A 15507-nucleotide genomic window follows, 5' to 3' on the forward strand; every position below is an offset into this window, starting at 1 on the left:
CTTCGATAGAGGGATTCTTTACAGTCAGGCCCGAGCCCAGGGTCAGGGGCCCCTGGGCATATCCTTTGGCCATTTTCCCTGGGAAAGAAAACTCACCAGTCCAGGTTGCTGATGTCAGTTTGTAGGGCTTCCTTGTTTCTCTCAGGGCAGCACAACTTTGAGGATGGGACAACTTCGGTCTGGGGTCCATCCTTCGATATAAGGATTTTTTGCATTCAGGTCGGAGCCCAGTGCCAGGGGCCCCTGGGCACATCCTTTGGCCATTTTCCCTGGGAAAGAAAACTCACCAGTCCAGGTTGCTGATGTCAATTTGTAGGGCTCCCTTGGGTCTCTCAGGGCAGCACAATTTTGAGGAGGGGACAACTTCGGTCTGTGATCCATTGTTCGATATAAGGATTCTTTGCAGTCAGGTCCCAGCCCGGGGTCAGGGGCCCCTGGGCACATCCTTTGGCCATTTTCCCTGGGAAAGAAAACTCACTAGTCCAGGTTGCTGATGTCAGTTTGTAGGGCTCCCTTGGGTCTATCAGGGCAGCACAACTTTGAGGAGGGGACAACTTTGGTCTGCGAACCATCCTTCGATATAAGGATTCTTTGCAGTCAGGCCCCAGCCCGTTGCCAGGGGACCCTGGGCACATCCTTTGGCCATTTTCCCTGGGAAAGAAAACTCACCAGTCCAGGTTGCTGATGTCAGTTTGTAGGGCTCCCTTGGGTCTCTCAGGGCAGCACAACTTTGAGGAGGGGACAACTTTGGTCTGTGATCCATTCTTAGATATAAGGATTCTTTGCATTCAGGCCCGAGCCCAGGGTCAGGGGCCCCTGGGCACATCCTTTGGCCATTTTCCCTGGGAAAGAAAACTCACCAGTCCAGGTTGCTGATATCAGTTTGTAGGGCTCCCTTGGGTCTATCAGGGCAGTACAAGTATGAGATGGGGACAACTTCGGTCTGCGATCCATCCTTCGATATAAGGATTCTTTGCATTCAGGCCCGAGCCCAGTGCCAGGGGCCCCTGGGCACATCCTTTGGCCATTTTCCCTGGGAAAGAAAACTCACCAGTCCAGGTTCCTGATGTCAGTTTGTAGGGCTCCCTTGGGTCTATCAGGGCAGCACAAGTATGAGATGGGGACAACTTCGGTCTGCGATCCATCCTTCGATATAAGGATTCTTTGCATTCAGGCCCGAGCCCAGGGCCAGGTGCCCCTGGGCACATCCTTTGGCCATTTTCCCTGGGAAAGAAAACTCACCAGTCCAGGTTCCTGATGTCAGTTTGTAGGGCTCCCTTGGGTCTATCAGGGCAGCACAAGTTTGAGGTGGGGACAATTTTGGTCTGTGATCCACGCTTCGATTGAGGGATTCTTTACAGTCAGGCCCGAGTCCAGGGCCAGGGGCTCCTGGGCACATCCTTTGGCCATTTTCCCTGGGAAAGAAAATTCACCAGTCCAGGTTGCTAATGTCAGTTTGTAGGGCTCCCTTGGGTCTATCAGGGCAGCACAACTTTGAGGAGGGGACAACTTCAGTCTGGGGTCCATCCTTCGATATAAGGATTCTTTGCAGTCAGGTCCGAGCCCAGTGCCAGGGGCCCCTGGGCACATCCTTTGGCCATTTTCCCTGGGAAAGAAAACTCACCAGTCCAAGTTGCTGAGGTCAGTTTGTAGGGCTCCCTTGGGTCTATCAGGGCAGCACAACTTTGAGGAGGGGACAACTTCGGTTGGGGGTCCAAACTTCGATATAAGGATTCTCTGCAGTCAGGCCCCAGCCCAGGGCCGGGGGCCCCTGGGCACATCCTTTGGCCATTTTCCCTTGGAAAGAAAATTCACCTGTCCAGGTTGCTGATGTCAGTTTGTAGGGCTCCCTTGGGTCTATCTGGGCAGCAGAAATTTGAGGAGCGGACAATTTTGGTCTGCGATCCATCCTTCGATATATGGATTCTTTGCAGTCAGGTCCCAGCCCTGCTCTTGGGGCTCCTGGGAACATCCTTTGGCCATTTTCCCTGGGAAAGAAAACTCACCAGTCCAGGTTGCTGATATCAGTTTGTAGGGCTCCCTTGGGTCTATCCGGGCAGCACAAGTATGAGATGGGGACAACTTCGGTCTGCGATCCATCCTTCGATATAAGGATTCTTTGCATTCAGGCCCGAGCCCAGTGCCAGGGGCCCCTGGGCACATCCTTTGGCCATTTTCCCTGGGAAAGAAAACTCACCATTCCAGGTTCCTGATGTCAGTTTGTAGGGCTCCCTTGGGTCTATCAGGGCAGCACAAGTATGAGATGGGGACAACTTCGGTCTGCGATCCATCCTTCGATACAAGGATTCTTTGCATTCAGGCCCGAGCCCAGGGCCAGGGGCCCCTGGGCACATCCTTTGGCCATTTTCCCTGGGAAAGAAAACTCACCAGTCCAGGTTGCTGATGTCAGTTTGTAGGGCTCCCTTGGGTCTATCAGGGCAGCACAAGTTTGAGGTGGGGACAATTTTGGTCTGTGATCCACGCTTCGATTGAGGGATTCTTTACAGTCAGGCCCGAGTCCAGGGCCAGGGGCTCCTGGGCACATCCTTTGGCCATTTTCCCTGGGAAAGAAAATTCACCAGTCCAGGTTGCTAATGTCAGTTTGTAGGGCTCCCTTGGGTCTATCAGGGCAGCACAACTTTGAGGAGGGGACAACTTCAGTCTGGGGTCCATCCTTCGATATAAGGATTCTTTGCAGTCAGGTCCGAGCCCAGTGCCAGGGGCCCCTGGGCACATCCTTTGGCCATTTTCCCTGGGAAAGAAAACTCACCAGTCCAAGTTGCTGAGGTCAGTTTGTAGGGCTCCCTTGGGTCTATCAGGGCAGCACAACTTTGAGGAGGGGACAACTTCGGTTGGGGGTCCAAACTTCGATATAAGGATTCTCTGCAGTCAGGCCCCAGCCCAGGGCCGGGGGCCCCTGGGCACATCCTTTGGCCATTTTCCCTTGGAAAGAAAATTCACCTGTCCAGGTTGCTGATGTCAGTTTGTAGGGCTCCCTTGGGTCTATCTGGGCAGCAGAAATTTGAGGAGCGGACAATTTTGGTCTGCGATCCATCCTTTGATATATGGATTCTTTGCAGTCAGGTCCCAGCCCTGCTCTTGGGGCTCCTGGGAACATCCTTTGGCCATTTTCCCTGGGAAAGAAAACTCACCAGTCCAGGTTGCTGATATCAGTTTGTAGGGCTCCCTTGGGTCTATCCGGGCAGCACAAGTATGAGATGGGGACAACTTCGGTCTGCGATCCATCCTTCGATATAAGGATTCTTTGCATTCAGGCCCGAGCCCAGTGCCAGGGGCCCCTGGGCACATCCTTTGGCCATTTTCCCTGGGAAAGAAAACTCACCATTCCAGGTTCCTGATGTCAGTTTGTAGGGCTCCCTTGGGTCTATCAGGGCAGCACAAGTATGAGATGGGGACAACTTCGGTCTGCGATCCATCCTTCGATACAAGGATTCTTTGCATTCAGGCCCGAGCCCAGGGCCAGGGGCCCCTGGGCACATCCTTTGGCCATTTTCCCTGGGAAAGAAAACTCACCAGTCCAGGTTGCTGATGTCAGTTTGTAGGGCTCCCTTGGGTCTATCAGGGCAGCACAAGTTTGAGGTGGGGACAATTTTGGTCTGTGATCCACCCTTCGATAGAGGGATTCTTTACAGTCAGGCCCGAGCCCAGGGTCAGGGGCCCCTGGGCATATCCTTTGGCCATTTTCCCTGGGAAAGAAAACTCACCAGTCCAGGTTGCTGATGTCAGTTTGTAGGGCTTCCTTGTTTCTCTCAGGGCAGCACAACTTTGAGGATGGGACAACTTCGGTCTGGGGTCCATCCTTCGATATAAGGATTTTTTGCATTCAGGTCGGAGCCCAGTGCCAGGGGCCCCTGGGCACATCCTTTGGCCATTTTCCCTGGGAAAGAAAACTCACCAGTCCAGGTTGCTGATGTCAATTTGTAGGGCTCCCTTGGGTCTCTCAGGGCAGCACAATTTTGAGGAGGGGACAACTTCGGTCTGTGATCCATTGTTCGATATAAGGATTCTTTGCAGTCAGGTCCCAGCCCGGGGTCAGGGGCCCCTGGGCACATCCTTTGGCCATTTTCCCTGGGAAAGAAAACTCACTAGTCCAGGTTGCTGATGTCAGTTTGTAGGGCTCCCTTGGGTCTATCAGGGCAGCACAACTTTGAGGAGGGGACAACTTTGGTCTGCGAACCATCCTTCGATATAAGGATTCTTTGCAGTCAGGCCCCAGCCCGTTGCCAGGGGACCCTGGGCACATCCTTTGGCCATTTTCCCTGGGAAAGAAAACTCACCAGTCCAGGTTGCTGATGTCAGTTTGTAGGGCTCCCTTGGGTCTCTCAGGGCAGCACAACTTTGAGGAGGGGACAACTTTGGTCTGTGATCCATTCTTAGATATAAGGATTCTTTGCATTCAGGCCCGAGCCCAGGGTCAGGGGCCCCTGGGCACATCCTTTGGCCATTTTCCCTGGGAAAGAAAACTCACCAGTCCAGGTTGCTGATATCAGTTTGTAGGGCTCCCTTGGGTCTATCAGGGCAGTACAAGTATGAGATGGGGACAACTTCGGTCTGCGATCCATCCTTCGATATAAGGATTCTTTGCATTCAGGCCCGAGCCCAGTGCCAGGGGCCCCTGGGCACATCCTTTGGCCATTTTCCCTGGGAAAGAAAACTCACCAGTCCAGGTTCCTGATGTCAGTTTGTAGGGCTCCCTTGGGTCTATCAGGGCAGCACAAGTATGAGATGGGGACAACTTCGGTCTGCGATCCATCCTTCGATATAAGGATTCTTTGCATTCAGGCCCGAGCCCAGGGCCAGGTGCCCCTGGGCACATCCTTTGGCCATTTTCCCTGGGAAAGAAAACTCACCAGTCCAGGTTCCTGATGTCAGTTTGTAGGGCTCCCTTGGGTCTATCAGGGCAGCACAAGTTTGAGGTGGGGACAATTTTGGTCTGTGATCCACGCTTCGATTGAGGGATTCTTTACAGTCAGGCCCGAGTCCAGGGCCAGGGGCTCCTGGGCACATCCTTTGGCCATTTTCCCTGGGAAAGAAAATTCACCAGTCCAGGTTGCTAATGTCAGTTTGTAGGGCTCCCTTGGGTCTATCAGGGCAGCACAACTTTGAGGAGGGGACAACTTCAGTCTGGGGTCCATCCTTCGATATAAGGATTCTTTGCAGTCAGGTCCGAGCCCAGTGCCAGGGGCCCCTGGGCACATCCTTTGGCCATTTTCCCTGGGAAAGAAAACTCACCAGTCCAAGTTGCTGAGGTCAGTTTGTAGGGCTCCCTTGGGTCTATCAGGGCAGCACAACTTTGAGGAGGGGACAACTTCGGTTGGGGGTCCAAACTTCGATATAAGGATTCTCTGCAGTCAGGCCCCAGCCCAGGGCCGGGGGCCCCTGGGCACATCCTTTGGCCATTTTCCCTTGGAAAGAAAATTCACCTGTCCAGGTTGCTGATGTCAGTTTGTAGGGCTCCCTTGGGTCTATCTGGGCAGCAGAAATTTGAGGAGCGGACAATTTTGGTCTGCGATCCATCCTTCGATATATGGATTCTTTGCAGTCAGGTCCCAGCCCTGCTCTTGGGGCTCCTGGGAACATCCTTTGGCCATTTTCCCTGGGAAAGAAAACTCACCAGTCCAGGTTGCTGATATCAGTTTGTAGGGCTCCCTTGGGTCTATCCGGGCAGCACAAGTATGAGATGGGGACAACTTCGGTCTGCGATCCATCCTTCGATATAAGGATTCTTTGCATTCAGGCCCGAGCCCAGTGCCAGGGGCCCCTGGGCACATCCTTTGGCCATTTTCCCTGGGAAAGAAAACTCACCATTCCAGGTTCCTGATGTCAGTTTGTAGGGCTCCCTTGGGTCTATCAGGGCAGCACAAGTATGAGATGGGGACAACTTCGGTCTGCGATCCATCCTTCGATACAAGGATTCTTTGCATTCAGGCCCGAGCCCAGGGCCAGGGGCCCCTGGGCACATCCTTTGGCCATTTTCCCTGGGAAAGAAAACTCACCAGTCCAGGTTGCTGATGTCAGTTTGTAGGGCTCCCTTGGGTCTATCAGGGCAGCACAAGTTTGAGGTGGGGACAATTTTGGTCTGTGATCCACCCTTCGATAGAGGGATTCTTTACAGTCAGGCCCGAGCCCAGGGTCAGGGGCCCCTGGGCATATCCTTTGGCCATTTTCCCTGGGAAAGAAAACTCACCAGTCCAGGTTGCTGATGTCAGTTTGTAGGGCTTCCTTGTTTCTCTCAGGGCAGCACAACTTTGAGGATGGGACAACTTCGGTCTGGGGTCCATCCTTCGATATAAGGATTTTTTGCATTCAGGTCGGAGCCCAGTGCCAGGGGCCCCTGGGCACATCCTTTGGCCATTTTCCCTGGGAAAGAAAACTCACCAGTCCAGGTTGCTGATGTCAATTTGTAGGGCTCCCTTGGGTCTCTCAGGGCAGCACAACTTTGAGGAGGGGACAACTTCGGTCTGTGATCCATTGTTCGATATAAGGATTCTTTGCAGTCAGGTCCCAGCCCGGGGTCAGGGGCCCCTGGGCTCATCCTTTGGCCATTTTCCCTGGGAAAGAAAACTCACTAGTCCAGGTTGCTGATGTCAGTTTGTAGGGCTCCCTTGGGTCTATCAGGGCAGCACAACTTTGAGGAGGGGACAACTTTGGTCTGCGAACCATCCTTCGATATAAGGATTCTTTGCAGTCAGGCCCCAGCCCGTTGCCAGGGGACCCTGGGCACATCCTTTGGCCATTTTCCCTGGGAAAGAAAACTCACCAGTCCAGGTTGCTGATGTCAGTTTGTAGGGCTCCCTTGGGTCTCTCAGGGCAGCACAACTTTGAGGAGGGGACAACTTTGGTCTGTGATCCATTCTTAGATATAAGGATTCTTCGCAGTCAGGCCCCAGCCCGGGGTCAGGGGCCCCTGGGCACATCCTTTGGCCATTTTCCCTGGGAAAGAAAACTCACCAGTCCAGGTTGCTGATGTCAGTTTGTAGGGCTCTCTTGGGTCTCTCAGGGCAGCACAACTTTGAGGAGGGGACAACTTCGGTCTGGGGTCCATCCTTCGATATAAGGATTCTTTGCAGTCAGGTGCCAGCCCAGTGCCAGGGGCCCCTGGGCACATCCTTTGGCCATTTTCCCTGGGAAAGAAAACTCACCAGTCCAGGTTGCTGATGTCAGTTTGTAGGGCTCCCTTGGGTCTATCAGGGCAGCACAACTTTGAGGAGGGGACAACTTCAGTCTGGGGTCCATACTTCAATATAAGGATTTTTTGCAGTCAGGTGCCAGCCCAGTGCCAGGGGCCCCTGGGCACATCCTTTGGCCATTTTCCCTGGGAAAGAAAACTCACCAGTCCAGGTTGCTGATGTCAGTTTGTAGGGCTCCCTTGGGTCTATCAGGGCAGCACAACTTTGAGGAGGGGACAACTTTGGTCTGCGAACCATCCTTCGATATAAGGATTCTTTGCAGTCAGGCCCCAGCCCGTTGCCAGGGGACCCTGGGCACATCCTTTGGCCATTTTCCCTGGGAAAGAAAACTCACCAGTCCAGGTTGCTGATGTCAGTTTGTAGGGCTCCCTTGGGTCTCTCAGGGCAGCACAACTTTGAGGAGGGGACAACTTTGGTCTGTGATCCATTCTTAGATATAAGGATTCTTCGCAGTCAGGCCCCAGCCTGGGGTCAGGGGCCCCTGGGCACATCCTTTGGCCATTTTCCCTGGGAAAGAAAACTCACCAGTCCAGGTTGCTGATGTCAGTTTGTAGGGCTCTCTTGGGTCTCTCAGGGCAGCACAACTTTGAGGAGGGGACAACTTCGGTCTGGGGTCCATCCTTCGATATAAGGATTCTTTGCAGTCAGGTGCCAGCCCAGTGCCAGGGGCCCCTGGGCACATCCTTTGGCCATTTTCCCTGGGAAAGAAAACTCACCAGTCCAGGTTGCTGATGTCAGTTTGTAGGGCTCCCTTGGGTCTATCAGGGCAGCACAACTTTGAGGAGGGGACAACTTCAGTCTGGGGTCCATCCTTCGATATAAGGATTCTTTGCAGTCAGGTGCCAGCCCAGTGCCAGGGGCCCCTGGGCACATCCTTTGGCCATTTTCCCTGGGAAAGAAAACTCACCAGTCCAGGTTGCTGATGTCAGTTTGTAGGGCTCCCTTGGGTCTATCAGGGCAGCACAACTTTGAGGAGGGGACAACTTCGGTCTGGGGTCCATCCTTCTATATAAGGATTCTTTGCAGTCAGGTCCCAGCCCTGCTCTTGGGGCTCCTGGGAACATCCTTTGGCCATTTTCCCTGGGAAAGAAAACTCACCAGTCCAGGTTGCTGATGTCAGTTTGTAGGGCTCCCTTGGGTCTATCAGGGCAGCACAACTTTGAGGATGGGACAACTTCGGTCTGCGATCCATCCTTCGATATAAGGATTCTTTGCATTCAGGCCCGAGCCCAGGGTCAGGGGCCCCTGGGCACATCCTTTGGCCATTTTCCCTGGGAAAGAAAACTCACCAGTCCAGGTTGCTGATATCAGTTTGTAGGGCTCCCTTGGGTCTATCAGGGCAGTACAAGTATGAGATGGGGACAACTTCGGTCTGCGATCCATCCTTCGATATAAGGATTCTTTGCATTCAGGCCCGAGCCCAGTGCCAGGGGCCCCTGGGCACATCCTTTGGCCATTTTCCCTGGGAAAGAAAACTCACCAGTCCAGGTTCCTGATGTCAGTTTGTAGGGCTCCCTTGGGTCTATCAGGGCAGCACAAGTATGAGATGGGGACAACTTCGGTCTGCGATCCATCCTTCGATATAAGGATTCTTTGCATTCAGGCCCGAGCCCAGGGCCAGGTGCCCCTGGGCACATCCTTTGGCCATTTTCCCTGGGAAAGAAAACTCACCAGTCCAGGTTCCTGATGTCAGTTTGTAGGGCTCCCTTGGGTCTATCAGGGCAGCACAAGTTTGAGGTGGGGACAATTTTGGTCTGTGATCCACGCTTCGATTGAGGGATTCTTTACAGTCAGGCCCGAGTCCAGGGCCAGGGGCTCCTGGGCACATCCTTTGGCCATTTTCCCTGGGAAAGAAAATTTACCAGTCCAGGTTGCTAATGTCAGTTTGTAGGGCTCCCTTGGGTCTATCAGGGCAGCACAACTTTGAGGAGGGGACAACTTCAGTCTGGGGTCCATCCTTCGATATAAGGATTCTTTGCAGTCAGGTCCGAGCCCAGTGCCAGGGGCCCCTGGGCACATCCTTTGGCCATTTTCCCTGGGAAAGAAAACTCACCAGTCCAGGTTGCTGATGTCAGTTTGTAGGGCTCCCTTGGGTCTCTCAGGGCAGCACAACTTTGAGGAGGGGACAACTTCAGTCTGCGATCCATCCTTCGATATAAGGATTCTTTGCATTCAGGCCCGAGCCCAGGGTCAGGGGCCCCTGGGCACATCCTTTGGCCATTTTCCCTGGGAAAGAAAACTCACCAGTCCAGGTTGCTGATATCAGTTTGTAGGGCTCCCTTGGGTCTATCAGGGCAGTACCAGTATGAGATGGGGACAACTTCGGTCTGCGATGAATCCTTCGATATAAGGATTCTTTGCATTCAGGCCCGAGCCCAGTGCCAGGGGCCCCTGGTCACATCCTTTGGCCATTTTCCCTGGGAAAGAAAACTCACCAGTCCAGGTTCCTGATGTCAGTTTGTAGGGCTCCCTTGGGTCTATCAGGGCAGCACAAGTATGAGATGGGGACAACTTCGGTCTGCGATCCATCCTTCGATATAAGGATTCTTTGCATTCAGGCCCGAGCCCAGGGCCAGGTGCCCCTGGGCACATCCTTTGGCCATTTTCCCTGGGAAAGAAAACTCACCAGTCCAGGTTCCTGATGTCAGTTTGTAGGGCTCCCTTGGGTCTATCAGGGCAGCACAAGTTTGAGGTGGGGACAATTTTGGTCTGTGATCCACGCTTCGATTGAGGGATTCTTTACAGTCAGGCCCGAGTCCAGGGCCAGGGGCTCCTGGGCACATCCTTTGGCCATTTTCCCTGGGAAAGAAAACTCACCAGTCCAGGTTGCTGAGGTCACTTTGTAGGGCTCCCTTGGGTCTATCAGGGCAGCACAACTTTGAGGAGGGGACAACTTCGGTTGGGGGTCCAAACTTCGATATAAGGATTCTCTGCAGTCAGGCCCCAGCCCAGGGCCGGGGGCCCCTGGGCACATCCTTTGGCCATTTTCCCTGGGAAAGAAAATTCACCTGTCCAGGTTGCTGATGTCAGTTTGTAGGGCTCCCTTGGGTCTATCTGGGCAGCAGAAATTTGAGGAGCGGACAATTTTGGTCTGCGATCCATCCTTCGATATATGGATTCTTTGCAGTCAGGTCCCAGCCCTGCTCCTGGGGCTCATGGGCACATCCTTTGGCCATTTTCCCTGGGAAAGAAAACTCACCAGTCCAGGTTGCTGATGTCAGTTTGTAGGGCTCCCTTGGGTCTCTCAGGGCAGCACAACTTTAGGGAGGGGACCACTTCAGTCTGTGATCCATCCTTCGATATAAGGATTTTTTGCATTCAGGCCCCAGCCCAGGGCCAGGGGCCCCTGGGCACATCCTTTGGCCATTTTCCCTGGGAAAGAAAACTCACCAGTCCAGGTTGCTGATATCAGTTTGTAGGGCTCCCTTGGGTCTATCAGGGCAGCACAACTTTGAGGAGGGGACAACTTCGGTCTGGGGTCCATTCTTCGATATAAGGATTCTTTGCAGTCAGGCCCCATCCCAGTCCCAGGGGCCCCTGGGCACATCCTTTGGCCATTTTCCCTGGGAAAGAAAACTCACCAGTCCAGGTTGCTGATGTCAGTTTGTAGGGCTCCCTTGGCTCTATCTGGGCAGCAGAAATTTGAGGAGCGGACAATTTTGGTCTGCGATCCATCCTTCGATATATGGATTCTTTGCAGTCAGGTCCCAGCCCTGCTATTGGGGCTCCTGGGAACATCCTTTGGCCATTTTCCCTGGGAAAGAAAACTCACCAGTCCAGGTTGCTGATGTCAGTTTGTAGGGCTCCCTTGGGTCTCTCAGGGCAGCAAAACTTTAGGGAGGGGACCACTTCAGTCTGTGATCCATCCTTCGATATAAGGATTTTTTGCATTCAGGCCCCAGCCCAGGGCCAGGGGCCCCTGGGCACATCCTTTGGCCATTTTCCCTGGGAAAGAAAACTCACCATTCCAGGTTCCTGATGTCAGTTTGTAGGGCTCCCTTGGGTCTATCAGGGCAGCACAAGTATGAGATGGGGACAACTTCGGTCTGGGGTCCATCCTTCGATATAAGGATTCTTCGCAGTCAGGTCCCAGCCCGGGGTCGGGGGCCCCTGGGCACATCCTTTGGCCAGTTTCCCTGGGAAAGAAAACTCACCAGTCCAGGTTGCTGATGTCAGTTTGTAGGGCTCCCTTGGGTCTATCAGGGCAGCACAACTTTGAGGAGGGGACAACTTCGGTCTGGGGTCCATCCTTCGATATAAGGATTCTTTGCAGTCAGGTCCCAGCCCTGCTCTTGGGGCTCCTGGGAACATCCTTTGGCCATTTTCCCTGGGAAAGAAAACTCACCAGTCCAGGTTGCTGATGTCAGTTTGTAGGGCTCACTTGGGTCTCTCAGGGCAGCACAACTTTGAGGAGGGGACAACTTCAGTCTGCGATCCATCCTTCGATATAAGGATTCTTTGCATTCAGGCCCGAACCCAGGGTCAGGGGCCCCTGGGCACATCCTTTGGCCATTTTCCCTGGGAAAGAAAACTCACCAGTCCAGGTTGCTGATATCAGTTTGTAGGGCTCCCTTGGGTCTCTCAGGGCAGTACAAGTATGAGATGGGGACAACTTCGGTCTGCGATCCATCCTTCGATATAAGGATTCTTTGCATTCAGGCCCGAGCCCAGTGCCAGGGGCCCCTGGGCACATCCTTTGGCCATTTTCCCTGGGAAAGAAAACTCACCAGTCCAGGTTCCTGATGTCAGTTTGTAGGGATCCCTTGGGTCTATCAGGGCAGCACAAGTGTGAGATGGGGACAACTTCGGTCTGCGATCCATCCTTCGATATAAGGATTCTTTGCATTCAGGCCCGAGCCCAGGGCCAGGTGCCCCTGGGCACATCCTTTGGCCATTTTCCCTGGGAAAGAAAACTCACCAGTCCAGGTTCCTGATGTCAGTTTGTAGGGCTCCCTTGGGTCTATCAGGGCAGCACAAGTTTGAGGTGGGGACAATTTTGGTCTGTGATCCACGCTTCGATTGAGGGATTCTTTACAGTCAGGCCCGAGCCCAGGGCCAGGGGCTCCTGGGCACATCCTTTGGCCATTTTCCCTGGGAAAGAAAATTCACCAGTCCAGGTTGCTAATGTCAGTTTGTAGGGCTCCCTTGGGTCTATCAGGGCAGCACAACTTTGAGGAGGGGACAACTTCAGTCTGGGGTCCATCCTTCGATATAAGGATTCTTTGCAGTCAGGTCCGAGCCCAGTGCCAGGGGCCCCTGGGCACATCCTTTGGCCATTTTCCCTGGGAAAGAAAACTCACCAGTCCAAGTTGCTGAGGTCAGTTTGTAGGGCTCCCTTGGGTCTATCAGGGCAGCACAACTTTGAGGAGGGGACAACTTCGGTTGGGGGTCCAAACTTCGATATAAGGATTCTCTGCAGTCAGGCCCCAGCCCAGGGCCGGGGGCCCCTGGGCACATCCTTTGGCCATTTTCCCTGGGAAAGAAAATTCACCTGTCCAGGTTGCTGATGTCAGTTTGTAGGGCTCCCTTGGGTCTATCTGGGCAGCAGAAATTTGAGGAGCGGACAATTTTGGTCTGCGATCCATCCTTCGATATATGGATTCTTTGCAGTCAGGTCCCAGCCCTGCTCTTGGGGCTCCTGGGAACATCCTTTGGCCATTTTCCCTGGGAAAGAAAACTCACCAGTCCAGGTTGCTGATATCAGTTTGTAGGGCTCCCTTGGGTCTATCAGGGCAGCACAAGTATGAGATGGGGACAACTTCGGTCTGCGATCCATCCTTCGATATAAGGATTCTTTGCATTCAGGCCCGAGCCCAGTGCCAGGGGCCCCTGGGCACATCCTTTGGCCATTTTCCCTGGGAAAGAAAACTCACCATTCCAGGTTCCTGATGTCAGTTTGTAGGGCTCCCTTGGGTCTATCAGGGCAGCACAAGTATGAGATGGGGACAACTTCGGTCTGCGATCCATCCTTCGATACAAGGATTCTTTGCATTCAGGCCCGAGCCCAGGGCCAGGGGCCCCTGGGCACATCCTTTGGCCATTTTCCCTGGGAAAGAAAACTCACCAGTCCAGGTTGCTGATGTCAGTTTGTAGGGCTCCCTTGGGTCTATCAGGGCAGCACAAGTTTGAGGTGGGGACAATTTTGGTCTGTGATCCACCCTTCGATAGAGGGATTCTTTACAGTCAGGCCCGAGCCCAGGGTCAGGGGCCCCTGGGCATATCCTTTGTCCATTTTCCCTGGGAAAGAAAACTCACCAGTCCAGGTTGCTGATGTCAGTTTGTAGGGCTTCCTTGTTTCTCTCAGGGCAGCACAACTTTGAGGATGGGACAACTTCGGTCTGGGGTCCATCCTTCGATATAAGGATTTTTTGCATTCAGGTCGGAGCCCAGGGTCAGGGGCCCCTGGGCACATCCTTTGGCCATTTTCCCTGGGAAAGAAAACTCACCAGTCCAGGTTGCTGATGTCAATTTGTAGGGCTCCCTTGGGTCTCTCAGGGCAGCACAACTTTGAGGAGGGGACAACTTCGGTCTGTGATCCATTGTTCGATATAAGGATTCTTTGCAGTCAGGTCCCAGCCCGGGGTCAGGGGCCCCTGGGCACATCCTTTGGCCATTTTCCCTGGGAAAGAAAACTCACTAGTCCAGGTTGCTGATGTCAGTTTGTAGGGCTCCCTTGGGTCTATCAGGGCAGCACAACTTTGAGGAGGGGACAACTTTGGTCTGCGAACCATCCTTCGATATAAGGATTCTTTGCAGTCAGGCCCCAGCCCGTTGCCAGGGGACCCTGGGCACATCCTTTGGCCATTTTCCCTGGGAAAGAAAACTCACCAGTCCAGGTTGCTGATGTCAGTTTGTAGGGCTCCCTTGGGTCTCTCAGGGCAGCACAACTTTGAGGAGGGGACAACTTTGGTCTGTGATCCATTCTTAGATATAAGGATTCTTCGCAGTCAGGCCCCAGCCCGGGGTCAGGGGCCCCTGGGCACATCCTTTGGCCATTTTCCCTGGGAAAGAAAACTCACCAGTCCAGGTTGCTGATGTCAGTTTGTAGGGCTCTCTTGGGTCTCTCAGGGCAGCACAACTTTGAGGAGGGGACAACTTCGGTCTGGGGTCCATCCTTCGATATAAGGATTCTTTGCAGTCAGGTGCCAGCCCAGTGCCAGGGGCCCCTGGGCACATCCTTTGGCCATTTTCCCTGGGAAAGAAAACTCACCAGTCCAGGTTGCTGATGTCAGTTTGTAGGGCTCCCTTGGGTCTATCAGGGCAGCACAACTTTGAGGAGGGGACAACTTCAGTCTGGGGTCCATACTTCAATATAAGGATTCTTTGCAGTCAGGTGCCAGCCCAGTGCCAGGGGCCCCTGGGCACATCCTTTGGCCATTTTCCCTGGGAAAGAAAACTCACCAGTCCAGGTTGCTGATGTCAGTTTGTAGGGCTCCCTTGGGTCTATCAGGGCAGCACAACTTTGAGGAGGGGACAACTTTGGTCTGCGAACCATCCTTCGATATAAGGATTCTTTGCAGTCAGGCCCCAGCCCGTTGCCAGGGGACCCTGGGCACATCCTTTGGCCATTTTCCCTGGGAAAGAAAACTCACCAGTCCAGGTTGCTGATGTCAGTTTGTAGGGCTCCCTTGGGTCTCTCAGGGCAGCACAACTTTGAGGAGGGGACAACTTTGGTCTGTGATCCATTCTTAGATATAAGGATTCTTCGCAGTCAGGCCCCAGCCCGGGGTCAGGGGCCCCTGGGCACATCCTTTGGCCATTTTCCCTGGGAAAGAAAACTCACCAGTCCAGGTTGCTGATGTCAGTTTGTAGGGCTCTCTTGGGTCTCTCAGGGCAGCACAACTTTGAGGAGGGGACAACTTCGGTCTGGGGTCCATCCTTCGATATAAGGATTCTTTGCAGTCAGGTGCCAGCCCAGTGCCAGGGGCCCCTGGGCACATCCTTTGGCCATTTTCCCTGGGAAAGAAAACTCACCTGTCCAGGTTGCTGATGTCAGTTTGTAGGGCTCCCTTGGGTCTATCAGGGCAGCACAACTTTGAGGAGGGGACAACTTCAGTCTGGGGTCCATCCTTCGATATAAGGATTCTTTGCAGTCAGGTGCCAGCCCAGTGCCAGGGGCCCCTGGGCACATCCTTTGGCCATTTTCCCTGGGAAAGAAAACTCACCAGTCCAGGTTGCTGATGTCAGTTTGTAGGGCTCCCTTGGGTCTATCAGGGCAGCACAACTTTGAGGAGGGGACAACTTCGGTCTGGGGTCCATCCTTCTATATAAGGATTCTTTGCAGTCAGGTCCCAGC

The sequence above is a fragment of the Lonchura striata genome, chromosome W (genome assembly GCF_050655825.1).
Source record: "Lonchura striata isolate lonStrDom1 chromosome W, ASM5065582v1, whole genome shotgun sequence".
NCBI lineage: Eukaryota > Metazoa > Chordata > Aves > Passeriformes > Estrildidae > Lonchura > Lonchura striata.